Below are 19,170 nucleotides of genomic sequence, written 5' to 3' on the forward strand. Positions count from 1 at the left end.
GCACAAGACTAAAAACCAGAGGCAACGCTAAGGTGCGAAGGGAATGTAAAAACAACAATAGTTCCACATTAAGGTCCTTATATGGAATGTCAGAAAGATCGGTAAAGTCGAGAAGCATAGAGAGGCCTTTTAGAGCACAAGAGGCAGATTTTATTGGCTTGGTGGAAAGCAAAGTGAGGAGTGGAAAGGCGGCCAGAATTACCAGATGCTTGAGAAAGGATTGTAGTAAAGCCATTACTGTGGAGAATGAAGCCGGGAACGGCAGAATTTGGCTGATCTGGAATATAACTATGACATTAACGAGATATATAGATCTGATCAGGCTAGATCTTGTAGCTGCTGGGGGAAGGAAGGAAAGTAGGGTTTCCTTCCAGGACCGGAGAAGGTAAAACTCTGGGCGGGATGCCAGGTTTCGCCTACGCTACGGTTTCACAAGATTGAACCTTCTTTGTTCAACTGAAGAAAAGGAGTTCCAGAACACGAGGGAATGTACTTTCATCCCCAGGACCGCCCCGTCTATGTACTCGGGGCCTCCCCCGATTGCTGGAAGATGCGCGCGATACGATAAAGGCCCCTGGGAGAAACCAATGAAAAGCCAGGGTAGAGCCTCGAAGCCGGTCCAAGCGAAGATCGGCACTCGCAGGCTTGAGGAGCAGCCCGAAAAAGGGAAAGCCGTGGAGACGGCAGACTCGCCAGTCAGGCACACCGTGAGGCTGACTACAGCAGACCGGGAGGTTACAATTCCTGTTTTCCTGTTTCAATTTCCGGGAGTGAATGTAGGAAGTGCAGACGGTGGATCAGGTGTGAACATTCAACCAAAGGCGTCTTGGGGATCGGCAATAGCTAAGCATTGTGGCCATCACAGTTCCAGCTACGTATGGCTGGCGTACAACCTACGGGCTTCTTAGACAAAAGAAAAACAAGAAAAAATACACCCTAGCCCTACCTGGGTCTTTAGAGTAATACCGCTGTCTGTCCCCTGGAGGTTATCCTAAACCATTTTCTAGGGGAGAAATACTGGCTCAGGGTAAAGGCAGCCCCCCGTCGGGTAAAATCCCATAATGCCTGTCCCAAGGCCGAAGAAACATGGCTCTGTGCCTTGTTCCTCTCATGGTCTGGGTTGAGTCTAGTATTTCTGTGGGTAAAGGCATCTCATATACTCTTATGTCCTACGGAATTGAAAATCTATCCTACGGAATCGAGATTTTGCCTTAAGTATTAAGGGAAGTCTATCGATAATCTGTCCTACGGAATCGAGATTATGAAAGTCCTTAAGTATAAGGGTTTTTAAGCCTATCGATAATCTGTCCTTTAGGTCAGCCTAAAGTATCGAGAATAGTGTCCTGTTGGTCAGCCTATCGAGCGAGAAGCTATCCAAGTAGTCCTATTGAAAAAAGAAAGTAAGGGCATAAGCAGAGAGAAAATCCCGAGTGTTACTCTTTAAATAGATGATAAAAGAAAAAATGAAATTGTTATTTGACAGATTGAGAGTTAATCACACTAGAAATGATATATATTACACAGGTAATGGTGGAATGCTGCCGGAAAGCTATCGTTTCGGAAAAAAGGATACGTTCTCTAAGCGTAGAGGTCTGAATTTGCGAAGGTCAATTCCTAAGCCAATCCAGCCTTTGACTTATACTCCCCCCCACAAATAATCCGAATTCTCATGTAAATAAGGATGAATTGCTTAATAGTTTTCCTATTTTAAGTCTACCTGTGAATAGTTTCCCTCTTACTGATTTAAAAGAAAGTCTGATTGTTGAACAACTTAAAGTTCAATCAGCTAAAGATGCTATTCTGGCGTTATATTTCCGTTTTTTTCCAGAGCATACTCGTTTCCAAAGATATGAATTTATAATGAGCAATTCAGCGAAGAAAATGTTAATGTATGTCTTTCAATCTCTCGGGTTATCAAAAATGTTACGTTTTCAACCCCAGATTTGTTTGAAAATACCAGGTTCAAGGGTGGGTTGCACCATTGCTTAGATGTTCTCACCAGGACCCCGTATAAAAAAGTAATAGAATTTATAACATATTATAAAGGTATGTATGGGCGCTTAATCATATTTGTTAGCTTAGGGATTGGTTGTACTGTCTGGTACAACTTTATACCTGGAGTACCAGAAGTAGCACCTCCAGGAATCTTAGTACCGAGAGAGCTTCCGTATGATTCTTTCAAGGATGTTTCATTTGATATAGCCCCCTTTATGAAAATGAGTTATGTGGAGTATAAGTATATATCAGATCAAGTGTTATCCGCCTTTGATAATGTCTATCCGTTCAATGAAATCCATCTTCCTAGTGGTAACACTGCTGAAGGTAGCAATGCTAGGGTGGCCCTTGGTTTAGGGATCATAGTAGCAGCCTTTCTCGGAATGGGTATGATGTCATATTCATCTCCTCCTGATTTAGAATTAATAAGTACTTTGAAAGTTCAAGAATTACAAGAAATAATAGTAAAAAGATGAAAAACAAACAAGAAACAATTCAATCCAAATCTTCTTATAAGTTGACTATGATATGTGCAAGATCTTCTTATTATTCTACAATTTCTAGTTCGCTAGTTCAGCTATCAGAGGATATTGATTTTCTGTATAATGATTTAAAAAGCACTCAGAAATATAATCTATCTAAGAAAGAGTTATGTAATCTTCAACAGATATTGCTTTCAGGTTTTTACACTCTATCTCCGCTAAGGCTCAGGAGAATAAGTAGGGATGATCTACTAGAATTTTTATTTGCAACGCTACCTGATTTTCCTGACTTAACGTTTTATCCAAGCAGAGATAGTTCACACTATATAGTTGTTTTTCCATCAAAAAAAGAGGATGTCTTGGTGTTCATGGCATTGAGTATCCATTTCTATCGTTTGACTTATGGTTATGTGCCCAAGGAGAATTACAGATTATTAGATAGGTTAGGTCTCTTTTATTATGGTATTCAAAACATGGGTAAGGTGAGTAGACTGTACCAGATTAACATGGATCCATCATTACAACTGATTCCTGAGAGTCTGGTTTTAGATGGTGTTAAGTCCTTTGTTGGGGCAGATTCGGTTTGTTATAAGCTGGTTAGTAGCTTTCTAAATCTCGAGACCTTTGATGAGGATGGTAGAAAGATATGCTTCGGTTGTATGCCAATTGTTGGAGAAATCAATAGGGTCTTATTCAATCTTACCTTAATGGAGTTCGACCGGCAGTTCAGCCATAAATATCCAGGGATTGCATTTGAAAGATTCATAGGTATGGTCTTTATAGCATGTACTGATGATCTAAGAATCGATGAATATCAAGTATTTGATATGATACAAGATCTCGGGTTGTCTTGTTCAATCGAGTATAAAGAACCAGGGCTAGAGCCTCTCTATTGTCGCAATAGGATGGTTGCTCTGGACTATGAGGGTAAGGTTGTCGTGTACAATCCTACAGATTACTATCCTACAGATTATGGTTAGTAGGGAGGTTGACAACAATTTAAGATAGGGAAAAAACATGCCGGTGCATTTCCATAGTTTATTTACTAGCAGGAGAGAGGAAGAGTCGCTATCTATCTATCCATATACGTATCAACAAATGTGGATCGGTCGATTGCCCCTAACCAGCAGCGGCAAGGAGGAGAAGACTCTAGAGGTTTGTCCCAAGTCATGCGAACACTCGCTGTAATCATGCCCTACCCGATGACAACTCAAGATTGGCAAGCATGTCCATCCGACTACTCATGGAAGCTTTGAACTTCTCCATGCGAAGTGGGTCTCCTTCACTTTACTAGAAGTTTTTTGATGCACGAGGAATTCTCTGAGAAAGGATTGGTAAGTAAGCATTCAGTGTGATTGGGGATAGGTTGGCACTGAGAATCGTCCCTTACCAGTGCTATCAAGAATAAGGATCTTCTATGAGAAATCCATGAGAGTGACTGCCAACATGAATGAGTAGTACGATCAACTGTTCTTCTGAGAAGTGGGCAACTCATGGAGTTTAGGGATTGCATGCTTGGGATTACAACGAGATATCAGGACTTTTACGCAGTTCATTGAGTCTCCACTTTCTTGTACTAGCTGACTAAAGGCGAGCTACTTTTGAATTCTCTAATTAACTAAGCTCTATCCATAGATAATGTTCCCCACTGTAAAGAAATGCTAGCCCATGAATGAGGATCTATTTCCTTGGAGTCTTTGCCTTTAATAGTTTATAATATGATCTTACCAATTTGAAAGCGAGCTAGCGAAGTACCTCTTAGGAAAGCAGGTTATAACAAGCCAGTTTAAAAGTATGCTCTTGGGCTGTTTCCCTAAGAAGGAATATTGATAAGAGCTGGTGTTTTTCCTGCAAGTTTGAATGCCATTAAGCATTCCCCAGTGCTTATGCACCATCTAAAAGTCTCAGCTCCCTGTATAGTAAAACTATTAAGGTTACTTCTTTAATAAGCTTTTTCAAATTGTATAATAGCTAACCAACCGCTTAAAGCGGACTGCAACTGTACTTATTAGCTTTCCTCCAGCGATACTACAGATGGAATAGCTTCCCAGGCATTAGAGGATAAGCTTGACTTAGATTCAATTAATAGGGCATTTGCCCCGTCACTTGAATAAGCGGCAACCCCTTAGTGGCACAAGCCTCCTTTCCGGAGCTGTAAAGGAACTTCATTCCCATCTATTCGGCTCCTACCCGCTCCGACCAGGGGTTACCAATTCGTTATCAACGGCTTTCTTACAAGAAAATGTTATATCATGCGCTTGAGGTATCACCGTATAGATTTCCCTGTTTGGTACACATAGCTTTTCCTATCTCTCTTTTTAGCATTCCTTCTCTATAGCCTGTGTCTATCTTCTGTCAATTCCTATTCTCTATCTGGTCTAATCGGCTAAGTCTTCTATCTCTTTCGATGTAGTCGATGTCGGACTAGGAAAGCCAGTAAGGTCAAGTGTATTGAAGTTCTACCAATTCACTTACTAAGGAGCGTAACGAGCAAAATCTAAGGAGCTATAGTGTTGTTTCAGTTTCAGCCTTAGATTCTTTCTTTTTAGCATTCCTTATTAATCCTTTTTTAGGGAGATGTTGAGACTTTCAGGCTAGTAACAAAGTACCTTTCTAGGTGTAAGGATGCAGGTAAGAGAATCAATCTTAGCTGTTGTACATGTAGTAGCAGCATCCAGTCTAGCCTTGGTCTAATTCCTACTTAAAGGAGGGGTCTTATTCACTGTATGCGCATTCCCTGTATTCTATGTCCGACTATTCCACCTGAACCATATTAGTCAAGGGAGTAGGGCAGTCTTAGTGAAATTACCCTGGGGAAGATCTTATTAGCTCCTATTGATTCTAGGTTATATGCCGACAGTTCTATTGACAGCGTAGGATTTGACGATCGTAGTATGATTGATTCCCGACCGGGGAAGACTTCTTATATAATAGAAGGGAAAGCAAGCTAATTCCAATGATTCGAGATCTGGATAATGCATTGAGCAAAGCTGCTGAAATAGGACCGCTTGTCAGCCTACTCCTCCATTTATAGATTTCTATTCTATAATAGAAGAAATAAAGCCTCGAGCTATTAATTACTATGAGAGCTAAGCTACTCTTTTTGCTTAAGAAAGATGGTCATAAAACGAGATCTTTCATCAGCTAGGCCTGACCTGGTGACATACTCCAGATGAGTGGCCAATCCCTGGAAGATCCTGATTCTGATTCAGTAGTATGCCATATTGGAATGAAAGGAAAGTAAGCTGCTTCACGACCCTTTCACTTTATTAGCTTTTAGGCCATGCAGAAGGAGCTAGCTCGACCATTTACTGAGCTCTTTTCGAAATGGTAAGACTTTCCTGCTATATGAGAATGAACTCATTTCAAATGCTTCGCCTCTCTCCCATTGTTCCTTCCTCCTTCGTGCCCGATCCGGTCAGTAGGCGTCAGTGAAGTGAATGCTGTATGCTAAGAGGGGAAATGCCGACATCTAGCACATAGAAGAGCGGATTCGCTTCCTATTCCGATGAGATGTCAGTTCCTTTCGTGCAACCTGCTCTTGCATATGCCTCTTATTCCTCGTACAAAAAACCTATTTCATTGCCTGAATGGCACCGGCTCGATAAGGCAGATCTGTGGGAAGACGTCGAAGCGGGTTTAGAATCCGCCCCGGGGGAAATAATAGGTCAATCAGGTTCATCCCTCTTGCCAATACTAGTAGTCTTAGAAGGAGTTGCAACCTAAAGGGCTATTCCTGATCTTTCCTGTGATTCAATCGATTCCTAAGAACTTACCTCTCGCAAGGAACATCACTTTCGTATAGTTGAAAAACTCCCTTTTATTTCAAAATTGAATTCGTAACCACTGCTATCTCATGGAATAGGAATAAGCGCCGCTAGTCTTTCTTTTCTTTTACAGACTCCGAAATTTACTTCTTTCCAAAGGCTTGGCTAGCTGGAAGGCAAGAGCGCTATAAGAGGTCTTGAGGGTCGAAGGATGAAGGTCCGAGGCTACTGGTGGCCAAGCTTCTAAGTACTTAGCCAACGGATACGAATTCGAAAAAACGGTCAATCTCCGAAAGGCCTTTGCAGAGCTTTAGGGGGAATACTTTTGTGGTCTTTCACCTTCTTCCTTTTGACTGGCCAATATCTTTGAATCAGGGCTTTCGCTATTCCCACAGTCCCTTAGTCCCGTCGGTCTATCTCATATTCGCAGAAGAAGGAACTTGCTTAATGCCATGCCGGAAGTGTAATTAAGTAGGCGGTTGGTCGTATAAAAGTCTTTGAAGTAAGGTTCAATGCTAGGTTCAATGCTTAGCGTTTAGTTAGGATATTTTTCATACGAGTATGCCCTTATCCCGTAAGCCTGCCATCGTTGGAAGCCCCTTCCATTCGGCCCAAGCTTTCTTTCGATTACGTCTGCTTCCTAAAAACCTTAGTTAGTCGTTTAGTCAAAGCCGTACGTATGCCCCTTTCGAATCGTTCTATCATTCGAAGTAGGAGCAGGGGTAGCGGGCAGAGAATGGTATAGCGAGTTCATGTGCTTGCAGTTGGTTTACTACCATCCCCCTAACCTTTAGTCTCTGTGAAGTGTCTCTCAGGTATTGGGAGAACATCATGCCCCTTAGCTCGCTTGTATCGGATCAAGGGGGGAGCTTACTTCACTTGTTTTCTTTAAGTAACATGCCAGGAAAGCAGCTGATAAAGAGCGCCATCACCTTACTTAAGAAAGGGCTTATGCGAAAGAGAGCACCGCTTACCCGAGAAGAGAATCCGCTTTCCTTGTTTTTTTGCTTATTCCTAGCCAGAGAAATGAAACTAATCTCGAGATCCAGAAACCTATCTATATGCCTAGCATTAAGCTAAAGAAATATCGTTAGCCCTACTACTTTTATTGAAAGGAAGAACTTAGGACTTTGGGACTTACCCTAGCATTCCAATTGAAACTCAAGGAGATGGAACTAAACTGGCAATTTTCCTCTTTCTAGGTGACTAGAGGGAATGCTACTACAGATACAGCAACTCAATCCCGAGAGAAAAGATTTGTGAGGTAAGGTCTATAGACTGTAAGGCTGAAGGCTTGAATGGAAGAGCACTCCTACTTACTTTTGGGATAAATCCTAGACACCTTTGACACCTGATCTCCGGTAGGACTCTTATTTGATAGGCATTAGGGGATTTTAGGTTTTGGGGTTTCACTTGCAGACCCTGCATCCATAAGTCTCCTATCCTAAGTGTCTTTCTCTGCATGAATAAAGTTCTTCGACAGGACCATCCCGACCGAGGGCTAATCATAGATCTACTATGGTATTTTCTTCTTTTCTTGGTTCAAATCCTTTTCAGGAAGCATTATATTGAGTAACTCCAAGAGTAGAATCAGCAGCTCACCTCACGTTTTAGGAAGAAAATGAGGAATCACACGTAGACGGACCTGAGCATTCTCCTGCTCTACGGAGCTAGAGTTGGGGCTGCTTGACGCTCTTCTCCTTTCGAGTGAATTACTTATGCTCTGATGCCTTTGATCAAATGGAAGGATGGATGCCAGCCTTTAGCAACTTCGTTCGGTACATTCCTTCTACCCAGCTCTATAGATGAGAGACTACCAAACTTAGAAAGAGGGGTCCCTAGTATGTGATTGAGTCAAGTTGTCCAGTGCTTCTGCTGAGAGAAAGAGAGTCTATTGACTGGCCTACCTACGCCCGTACACATCCGCAGTTCTTCTCCCAGCGCTGTAATTTTTTTTGAGCTAGATCCGGAAATTGAAATAGGCTAGAGCTCCCTGTCCTTTTTTCTAAGGCTTTTTTGATCGAACTAGGAATCATACATTAGCTGAATGACTCGACAACCAGGTATTTCACTAACATGCACATAAGCTACCTATATTCTATATAACATCCCATCTCGTTTCATTGCCCCTGCATCCCGAAAAGATAGACTTCCTACTGGATGTCATACTAACTTGCAAGCTGTCAGCCTAGAGGGGAGGGCTCATAAGTCAACTAGCAGAGGGTGAAGGTGTACACTGCTGGTAAACCCTCTCTCTTTCTTCTCTAGGATCGAAGCTCAACTTGAATGAAAAGGGTATAGCTTCAAGCTTTTACCAGGTAATCATTCCTTCTTAGAAGAGTTTAAGCGCACTGGATCTCAACTCCTACACTGTCTCGCACAAAGATGTACTCCATCCAACTGAGCCAATAGAAGCGGTTAGAGCCGTTGGCTGATAATGGAGCAGGGAACAGTCATCACGAAAAGGTATCGAACAGTGGAAATACCTATCGGAGCACACTTTAGTATGAGTACTTGTCGCGAACTGGATTCGAACCAGCACCTCTGGGAGCAAAAGACAGGCCCAACGAACTACCATTCATTCTGATCGCGACTTTGTTTACCCGGTTCCCCTCGCGGCTAAAGGGTACATCCGGGGCCGGTCGTATGGACCTACTTACCTTGCTTGTAGACCAGCTGCAGAGCTAACCCTTGTTCTATTGGTTTGATGCTACCAAGACGATTTCTTTATGCCCATCAAAGGACCTCGAGATGCTAATCCACGAAAAACGAGACGAGAAATTCGAAAGAAAAGAACTGATATACGGAACGAGGGCGACCCGTGGAAATACATCGGTTTCTTACTAGTGCAAAGGAACTCTTTCTTGGCAACTTGGACAACTTCTAACGATGTTTGTCCCGCATATCACTAGATCGATCGGTATCTTTACAAATTCATAAAGCTTTCGTCTCAATTCATACTTAGCCGCGAGCAATCTACGTTTGTGATCTCGTATATTTTGCTTCTCCGACATCTTACTGACTTTCCCCCTCATCTTTTTGAAAAAAGCCGCTCCACGGTGGTAAAGTCTCATCTTGTGTGTTGGCCGAAGTTACAATAGTGACATTGAACCCTCGAATATGTTCGAAGATCTCGAAATGATCTTCCAGTTCCGGGGAGAATTCACAAAACTCCATTTCCATCAAGAATTGAATGGACTTTTCCCGTATTTCGACCGGAAAATCTAACAGAGACATTACTGCGGAGATTCTTACCAAAAAATGAGACATTCCATGCCCTCGGAGAGTGCTTTGCCGTGCTAGGTCACTGACATATCCTTTTTTGTCTTGATTTTTTCCCAAGAATGGATTGGATCGAAACTCCTTTCCTGTCGAAGCCCTTTGTGTCTGTATTAATTTCTGACCGTACGGAATCTCCATAGCCAATTTTCCATTTTTTATTATGAAATCAGAGGGTGCTGCCTTTGGTACTACTCTTATTTTACACGATCCAAGAACTTCCATAACGTTGGCGTGATTCGGTTTGAGCAACGGATCCTGACGTGATACATCTTCGTAATGAAAATTGAGTGTAAACATTTTTTTTTTCTTTCCCAGTATCGATAGAATGAGCACTGTGAACTATCTGCTTCAAAAAAGATAGTTGTAAAAACATCAGAGCAATATATCGTAGTGTAGAACAGATTTTCAGTAATGGGGATCACATTAGTAGGAATATAGGCCAGTCTCCAGCTTCTATCCTTTTCATTTTTGTAGTGAAAGCAATAACAATAGGATTTCAATGATCTTCTTTACTTAGGTTTTATACTGACATATCAATTTGTTTTCTGCTAGCATATCATCCACAAAGACATTCCTCAAGCATAGAATATCAGGATTTGAGCCCTTGAACTGACTTTTCGAACCCTTACATTCTAGAAAGCCTGATGGCATTGATTCAGCCATCATTGAACAGCTTTGAACCAGTCTAACATTCGATGAAGACCGAGCCAGACATTGGATGCTGCCCTAGCTGCAAGAACTCAATTAGCCTTGAATATCATATGATGAGACGTTCTGACTGCATCAAAAAATACTAGAAGAAAAAAACCAACACACTCCGCCAGCATCAACCTAAGTGTGGAAGGCGCCATTACCCTGGACCCAGCAGTTCTTAGACGACCACCTCCATCCTTGAGAGGATTCCCAGCATATCCGGGAACTCTCGATGGAGACAGGCATTGAATTAGAGCCAACTCGGCCAAATTCATGGATTTTCTATGGAGAAGCATTGGTTCATGGATGAATTTAAGGCCACACCCATGTGACATACTTCCATTTACACGAGGAGTATTTTCTATATAAAAAATCCCATGTCCGATAGTGCCTTTACCCTAGTCAGAATAAGAAAAAAGGATCCCTCTAGTATAATCACTAGAGACAGGCGCTAGTTATTCTCCCGGCTGAGTATATTTATCTACGACATTTGGCGTAAGATTCTACTCTTTTCAATGACAAATTGTCTATGCTACTTGAAAGGGAGAACCTGTGGCTGGATTGAATCCAATGCCCCGTAAACCTAAGGGTTCCTCCCTCATAGCACAGTCATATGGCTTCTTAGAGAAGGGTAAAGGCACTCATAGCAAGATGAAAAACAGCAAACAGAAGACTCTAATCACTGGAAGGAAGCTAGGCAGGAGCCATTCAAAGCTTCGAGTTACCTCAACTTGAGAGCGCTAGATAGAAGGAGTTCAAATGCATTCGATCCCCTATATAGATCCAGACGAGAAGACGCAAAGATGCTCTTATCATCTGTACTGCCTTTTGCATCTTCCTTGAAGGTTCTAGCAGACGAAGACGGAAGACATTAATCTAGTTATCTTTGTCTCTATCCTCTTTCTAAAGATAGATAAGCAAGGTTTTTCTCACTACTGGCAAGAAGCCTTAAGAGAAGAAGCTCTTTCTAGTGGAAGAGGCTGGGCAAGCACATCAAAGGCTGGGTTTTTAGTAGTTCAGGGTAGCCGAGAGCCCAGTAGAGAACTTTTATCTGACTAGGAGCAGCTAAGCCCCTACCTATATAGTCAAGAGGGATGGAGCCCCGAAAGAAGTAAGGCTAGTCGATTTCCAAGATTTTAGTAGCTCAGGAAAGGTTCCCGAGATTGGAGTGGGTCTATTAGCACTGGGAGAGAGAGATCTCGTTAGTCCTGGTATGATTGCCGCGGGTTGTCGTCGGCCCGACGGACTTTGGGAGGGAAGGGAAAGGTTCCCGAGATTGGAGTGGGTCTATTAGCACTGGGAGAGATAGATTTTAGCCCCTAGGGAAATGGAACCGGATACATCCCCCCGCGGGCGCCGCTTTTTATCTGTGGTCTTACCCTCTTTTTTTATACTGGCGTTCGCCTTCATAGGCATAGGCTTAGGCATAGACATAGAAAAAATGGGGCTAGAAATAGCTTGGTGTGACCACAGGAACGCCTTCAGCGTTCCGCAGAGCCCAGCGGCGTCTCAGGAATTACCGGAGTCCCCCCCTCCACCACCGGTGCCCCCCGCGGTACCAACCACCGAACCCTTGCTGTCCGATCAAGTACGAAACATCATCCTCTATCAAAGGTATCTTACCCTCGATTTTGGGGTAGGGGACCCCGACGATTTAAGCCGCATGGTTTCGATCATAACTAACCAATTTGTTATAGAGAGGAGTGTCGAGCAAGCCCTGCTCCAAGACGGCTGGAGCGCTGGTTCGATTCTAGCGCAATACACGAGTATTCGTGGCGTTGTTCACACTCCACAAGGGAGACTCCTAAGTCCGAGGACTTATGAGTCTTACGTGTCGTAAATAAACGAACAGGGAACCCGGCAAAGTGTGCCCTATCGGCGGATTACACGGGCTCTGAACAATTTCGATATGGTGTTGGAGAGAGCAGGGGGGGGGGATAAACGAACTGATCAGGAAATCGAGAGAACTAAATCAACCTGCTTCCCTTCTACCAGCTACGGTAGAAAAAGTACAGGAACAATTACGACCGAACAAGAAACTCGAGCCTCGGAGTGTAAAGAGGAACCCGGGGAGAGGGGGTTTAATGGCCAGAGGGTGGAAAAGCGTGGTAAGGGGGAGGGAGGCGACCCTTGCTGTATCAGAAGATCGAGGTACGTAGTTCTCGAGCTTTGCGAGAGGATGGAAGGGAATAGATAATTTGCGTCTGCTCTCACAAGTCGGTTCAGGGGGAAAGTCGTTTCGCTTTAGCTACCCGTTTCCCTACCTATCCGGTTCCTTTCTTTCCGTTGGTCAACAACCAACAAAAGAGGGAGAGAGAGATCTCGTTAGTCCTGGTATGATTGCCGCGGGTTGTCGTCGGCCCGACGGACTTTGGGAGGGAAGGGAAAGGTCAAGCTGGCGGAGACCCAAGCTGAGAGTAACTGCCCGAGAAGGTCAGTGAGGTTCCAACTGTAGTGAAATGAAGGATCTTTCTTAAAGTGAACTATGGTTGGAAGAAGACAGGCGGGAGTGAGCCGAGCGAGTTCCAGTGGTGGGCTGTCGGTATGTTCCCAAAGAAGAGTAGCAATGCTAGATTAAGAAGGGGTAAAGCCATAACTCTGCCCTAAGCATTGAGCTTAAAACAAGCCGCGAAAAAGACTTTTCGGGTAGCCTTCCATGCCAAGCCAGCACATGGACCGGATTGGTACTCGAATGGCTTCCCCTTCCTCGGCCCCTTTCTTCTGTCTTTGACTGACCACAAAAAAGACAACAAATAAACGGAGACGTGTCACCAAAGCAACACTTTCAGGATTAATTACAGGCCATGGTGATCTTCGATCTCCACCATTGGCTTGACCTGAGGCATCGGGGACTCACCACAACCTCATGCCCATCCAGAGCAGCACACGTTCCTTCCATCGTCTGATCTCCTCCTGAGACTTCTGAGCCTCCTAGGATACTATCGTAAGCCGCAGCCACAGGATTAATATGTGGAAATGGCAAGTACACACTGTGCACCATGATCTTGACGTTGCGGATGACGTCCGACACCTTAATCCTCACATAGTTCATCCTCATCGGCGCCGAGGTCAAACCTCCACCGGCACCAGAGGTTGTGATAAGCAGCGGTTTGCCTCGTTCCAATGTCGGCGGAGCAGTCCGCACCGGAAGCTTCTCCAGATCCGCGATCGACAAGAAATGGTTCGGCACAATGTGGAACCTGACGTTGCTGATATGATATAAGAGTGAGAACCGGCGAAGACCGTCATATTGTATTGTTAAGAGTCACAAGCTCGGGATACTTCACCTTCATAGCGAGGGCTAGGATGCTGAAGCCATTGTTACGGAGCCGGAGCATGGCATCTCTGAGCATCAGGCGCATGATAGCGGGCTGCACCGAGCCGAAAGTCTGGATATGTTGACCAGAATGATGATATGGATGGAACGGGAACGAGAGCGAGGTCATCCTCTCCACGTCGCAAGAAAACGTAGAGAGCGGAGAGATGAAACCTTGAAGGCCATGAATAACCACCATGCCGTTGTTGAAGAGATCGGGTTGCGTGATCTCCACCCCTCCGATAAAGACCTTAGCACTAGCAGTTGTGCTGGTCTTTCTATTGACCGAATCAGAGGTGAGGGTGATGCAACGGCCTGGACTCAAGGTCTCTCCTGCCTCTCGGGCGAGGGATGAGAGTAGTGTTATTTAGTTTGATGAGGGTAGCTGCCTATTGCAGGAGTTCCTGACCTGAATGGACACCAGCAAGCAGCTACTGAATGTAAACAAAGTAAAGGGGATGGAATCAACTCAATAGAATTAGGTATTGAATATGACTTCTGAAGTGACTAAACGAAGTTAAGGATTGATTCAATACCAAATCCCAGATCCCTATAGACAACTAATGGTAGGGGCCCCAACGCCCATCGTGAACTACGTTCATTGCTCGGGCAATGAAAAACCTTGTCTCTTTTGAAGGAAGACCTGTGCACTTTCCCTTTGGCGGGCCTATAATCGCGAGTGAATCCTTTGTGCCCAGAAACTACTACTTCACCTGATCGGCAACCCTGGGATTCCTAGTGAAAACTACACCTTCATCTCGATCAAAGGTGGGATCCCAGATCGCTTGAAGCTTCCTATTCGCCTTTCGGGGGGTCCCCCGTTGATAGATGGGGGCAATCATCTGCGCCAGTGTATAGTAAAAAAATAAATTGAAAATTATTACAGTAGCGAGGAGAGCTTATGGACAAAAAATGAGGATTCCGGCGGCTTTTGCCACTTATGATCAGTGTTCACAAGAGCGGGACGGTTCAATGTCTTACAATGTTCAAGCAGCATTCTTGTCGGAAGGATTTTTTAGGAGGCCCGGGCACCTTCCGAACATCCCTGAAGGATAGAACAACATGATGAAGAAGGCGGCGAAGGTATGGAGGAAAATTTTGAAAGAGAACAAGGAGATCCCTGAAAAGGGGGAGACAAGGAAGTAGTAGAAATGTTGAAGATGGGACAACCCGCTCTTTACTTTTCAGGGAGGCTGCCCCTCCCTTCTTGCCTATCCTGGACCCCTTCGTGAGTCCTCCTGGTTTGGAAGCTTAGTGAGAGCTCTTACCTCATGGTAGCTCTGGGAGCTGCATGCTAGCGTTTATTGAGGGAGTTGGAAAGAGCATTTGCGGTTGAATCGGAATCGATTTCGGATGAATCCAAGGGGGTGCTTTACGCTAAGGAGAGGATACCGTCTTGTAGTTGCGGAGTTGTCTGGGATGAACGCTTTCCTTCTTTCCAAGGGTGCTCAAGGAGTCTATCAAGGCATAAATCGATATATGAAGCTGGGAACTTACCAATCATAACAAATAGCCTTAGGTTGCTTATTTCCTGAGAGTTTTAGTTTTTGTTCGGTTAGGCTATCTGGGGGAGGCAACTCTTCTAATAGTAATAGACACCGATGCTATTTTTCTACTACTATTAGATAATATTAGATTGACGAAATTCCTTGTTTACACGTGGCTAGGTCGCTGATTGAGAAGAACTACCGCTGAGATGTCTCAGATAGAGAGAGAGGGTTGGTCCCCGTCTTTCGTTTTTAAGATGCCTTAGGACTAGTAATGAAGCACAAAGCTAAAAAGGAAGTGGGAAAGCGCCCAACTGCGAAGCTGACATAATTTTTTCAATCTACGAGTACGAGTAGCAAAGGGGGTACCCCAGGGGAATGTGAAATGTGGAATGAATCAGGAAGTCGCCCTTTTGTTAAAATTCCTTCTCCTCTCTTTCAGATTTCAGACCCTTGTCTTTGATTTCTGCCAAAAGATCTTTACTGTATATCCAATCTTGGATCTTGGACTGGCCGCATTCCCATTTATATTATCAAATATAGGTAAGGCCAACCCGCCCCTTCATCATTTCATTTTTTGTAACGAGAATATATATTGGTACGAAGCGCAAGTACTTAGCTTAGAGTCCTGAGCTCCTCGGATCGGAAGAAGACCAAACTGCGAAAGGAGAAGCCCTCTTCAGAACCCATACCCTAAGTCGATTCTTTTTCTTTTATTTATTCAGAATGAGCCGCTGACACTTGCTTGCGCATGAACATCATGAACATGTGGTAGACTTCTCGGAGGTGCCAGTAAGGCTAAGGCGGCTCTGGCTGCATTTGCCAAATCCGAGGGCTGAGGGGTGCCCACTGGTCTACATCATATGATGCGGGTTATTGCCCATGCCTTTTTGTTTATAGAGATCGACTAGAAGAGAAAACCACTTATACTGCCTACTCTATTCCTAAAGGAAGAGAATTCATTCCCATTCCTTAGAACAATAAACAGCTTCCATTGAGTCTCTAAATGAAAATGAATGAGTCTCTGAAGCTACCCTCACTCAATGCGAAGAACTCTCCGCCCAAAGCTTTCCTTTCCCGGAGCGAGCCCTACCCGGAGCAGACAACTCTTGATCTTGACTGGCAACGGAATTCGCGGCACTCACTTTCCTGGGCCTTCGATCGATCTTTTGTGGGAGAAGTCTCTTAGTACGAGATAGAAGGGGCAGCTGCTGTGGGAGTAAGCATAAACAAGCAGTAAGCCAACCACCGATCTATCTCAATGCCATCGGCAAGCTGCTACCTCGGGGCTATTATCCCGGGTTGTTCTAAGACTGAGACAGAGAATAATGAATTCGAATATGCTATAATAAGAACACTTATTAAATCCGGATCTATTTTAAACAAGGTGACACCTTTCCGGCAACTACTCCCGGGCAAACTGCAACTACCTTCGAATAGGTTCTTTCTCTAAAGTTAGGGTTCGCATAATCTGATAAAGAAGGAAGGGGATTTATTCTCTTACTCACCGGGTTAGGGTTTTCTCTCTTGTCGAAATGCTAGTTTCATATTAGACTTTCAAGCTGCGGCTACCCGGGTTTTCTTTATATAGCTATCCCGCAACTAATCCTAAAACAACTTCTGCAGATATAGGATAAATAGAAGATAGAGTGAAAGAAGTCTTTATCTCTGTACCATCCCTCTACAGACTGACTTGAGATAAAGAAGAAAGAGAAAGACTTTCTGCGACAACTCCTATTACTACTGGGGTAGCTCCGGAACCTTCTTAAACTTCTTCCCCGGATTTCTTCGAGACTTCAACTTCACTTCTCAATCGTCTAAAAGAAAAGGTGGTCTGTTCCTGGTAAAGGTATTTTTCTATTCACTGGACACCCACTGAAACGACCTCTATAGTTTAGGGCTCAAACGGCGGCTCTGTCCTACCTTACTTCTCAACCAAACCAGATTAAGCAAAGCACGCAAAGACGTCCACTGTCTATTCATGTTATTCTTTTTATCCTCGAGCGGCGGTGGGGCCTATTGATTCGGGGGCATCAAAGACAGATCTTATGGCGAGATCGAGGAAGTGTGGTGTGGTGGGCGAAGCGCTAGTGCCCTATATATAAGGCGCTTGCCTCTCTTGTTTGAACTACTTGATAATTAGACTTTTGCGGAGATGCCTGGTATAGATACCTTCTTACTACATTCTCAGACGGACTTTTTTTCTAATTGTTTTGAATTCACTTGACAGAGATGTCGGGGCAAGCTCACTTGGAGTGATAGACCTTGTTTTCCCGCTTTAACTAGGAATAAAGAGGCATGGCATCTATTGAACCTGGAGACTGAACTAGGTATGATTAACTTTCCCCTACTGCGACTACAGCTACAATGACATTTTATATTGGATAAACTGCGGCTACTGCCGAAGAAACTTCCGTACCTTATTGTGAGAGTTCCGATGATTTGGCTGAGGTGAGCTAACGAATTCCTAGTTGAAACTTCACTTGACACAGTCTTCGTTCACATAGTAGAAGAGGTAGAGGGATTGCTTCTTGACTGAAAGTCTTATATCCGAACAACTAGGTTGAGCTTGAAAGCTTAAGGTGAACCATAGTTAAGGGAATCTATCTTTACTTACTTCCCGGCAAAGAAAAGGAGAAAGAGGTGCCCTATCTGCAGGTGCTTCACCCGATGACTTAAGACGTCTTGGCCCATGCCTTATCCTATTTATTTGGCATTCAACTTCAAAGCTAAGTGGTAAAGGCACGGAATCCGATATCCGATAAACTAGGCCACTTCTCTTACGATCACTGATGACTCAACCGCGAAGAATGAAAGAGTTGGGCACTCGACCGCGCTGTGTCTCTCTCTTGTTGCGGATGACTATACTTCCACTGCCAGACAAAACTAGTAATAAAGATATGGAATCCGCTTTTCCCATAACTGCTTGACTCCCGGGCATCACTTGAAGTTTAAGCATAAGGACTTGGGCCTTACCTGAACACAAGCACTCGTACGATTGATTCAATCAATAGGAGCTATCCTGTGCCTACTTCTTGCCTACTATATAGTGGCCCCTACGGATACGCCTGCCCCAAAGACTTCCACAGCACCAATTCCGACTACTTCTGCGTCTGCCACGTCTCTAACGAATTAGCTCTCGAGCTTTCAATGCTAGAGCTATTCCCGCGGGAGAAGAACTTACTATAATAGGGAATCTAGCTTGAAAGACTTGATCGGTAGTGCCAGTCATTCCCTACCTTGCTTGTTCAACTTCTCCTATATTGATTCATATAGCAGAGGGAAACTAGTAGGGATATAAAAGCAATCAAATAAGGCATTCTCCGCTGGAGAAGAACAGACTAGGTTTTCTTTCTCTAAACAGATAGAATTCCGGGATAAAATTAAGCCTAAGCCTGAGTTCAAGAACCTTGCGACTAAAGAATAGTTTCATAAAATGCCTTTTGGCACTCACTCTCTATCATGTTCACTATCCCTGATAATAGATATACTAGGTATTATCCCCTAAGTCGCCGGGGGCTAGGTCCCCACCTGTTGTTCCTATGACATAAGCTACCTTACCTGATTCTGACATTCGACTTGAAAGGAAAGCATAAGGAGCCTCAGCATCTTTTCCCTACGTGACAGAAAGAGATAATTTCGTAGTTAAGGCACTTCCCGATCTAGTAGCTATTTCTGCTGCTCCATTCACGGAAGCATTTTATACGGCCTCTCATGAGACAAGAAAGCAGAAGCTTCTAGAGCCGTATCCTAACCTGATTCAGAAACAGAACGTGACGGAGGCCTAGTTGTTGATGAGTGAGCCCCATCCGATGAATGTGTGGACTTGGACGCTGGGTTCAGAGGCGAGAGCGATAAAGAAGGCATTCCATGTCCCCTTCCTTGTTCAAGTTCCGATTACTTGACTTCTAATCAATCTAGTCCAGACTGCCCCGGCATTCGGTTCATATATCTAAGAAGGAGATTTCTTATCTACTATACTGCTACGACTGCCACAAAGAAAGCTTCAGCAGCTACATCACCAGTTTCAAATGCACTGGAGCTCTTTACCTCTCGGCTTTACAATATGGATTTGCCAACATGAGCGCCACCAGAGACAGATTGAGCTCACTCTTTTCCCACCGATGACAGACTTGTTCAAGCACTAT

General features: G+C 44.0%; 1 pseudogene; it reads right to left on the reverse strand.

Moving 5' to 3' along the window:
- Window positions 1–13,010: 13,010 nt before the first annotated feature.
- Window positions 13,011–14,532, reverse strand: LOC145130712 (uncharacterized; annotated as a pseudogene).
- Window positions 14,533–19,170: the final 4,638 nt, after the last annotated feature.

Source organism: Lactuca virosa, chromosome 8, assembly GCF_052849685.1.
Source record: "Lactuca virosa cultivar CGN04683 chromosome 8, Lactuca_virosa_CGN04683_v6, whole genome shotgun sequence".
Taxonomy (NCBI): Eukaryota; Viridiplantae; Streptophyta; class Magnoliopsida; order Asterales; family Asteraceae; genus Lactuca; species Lactuca virosa.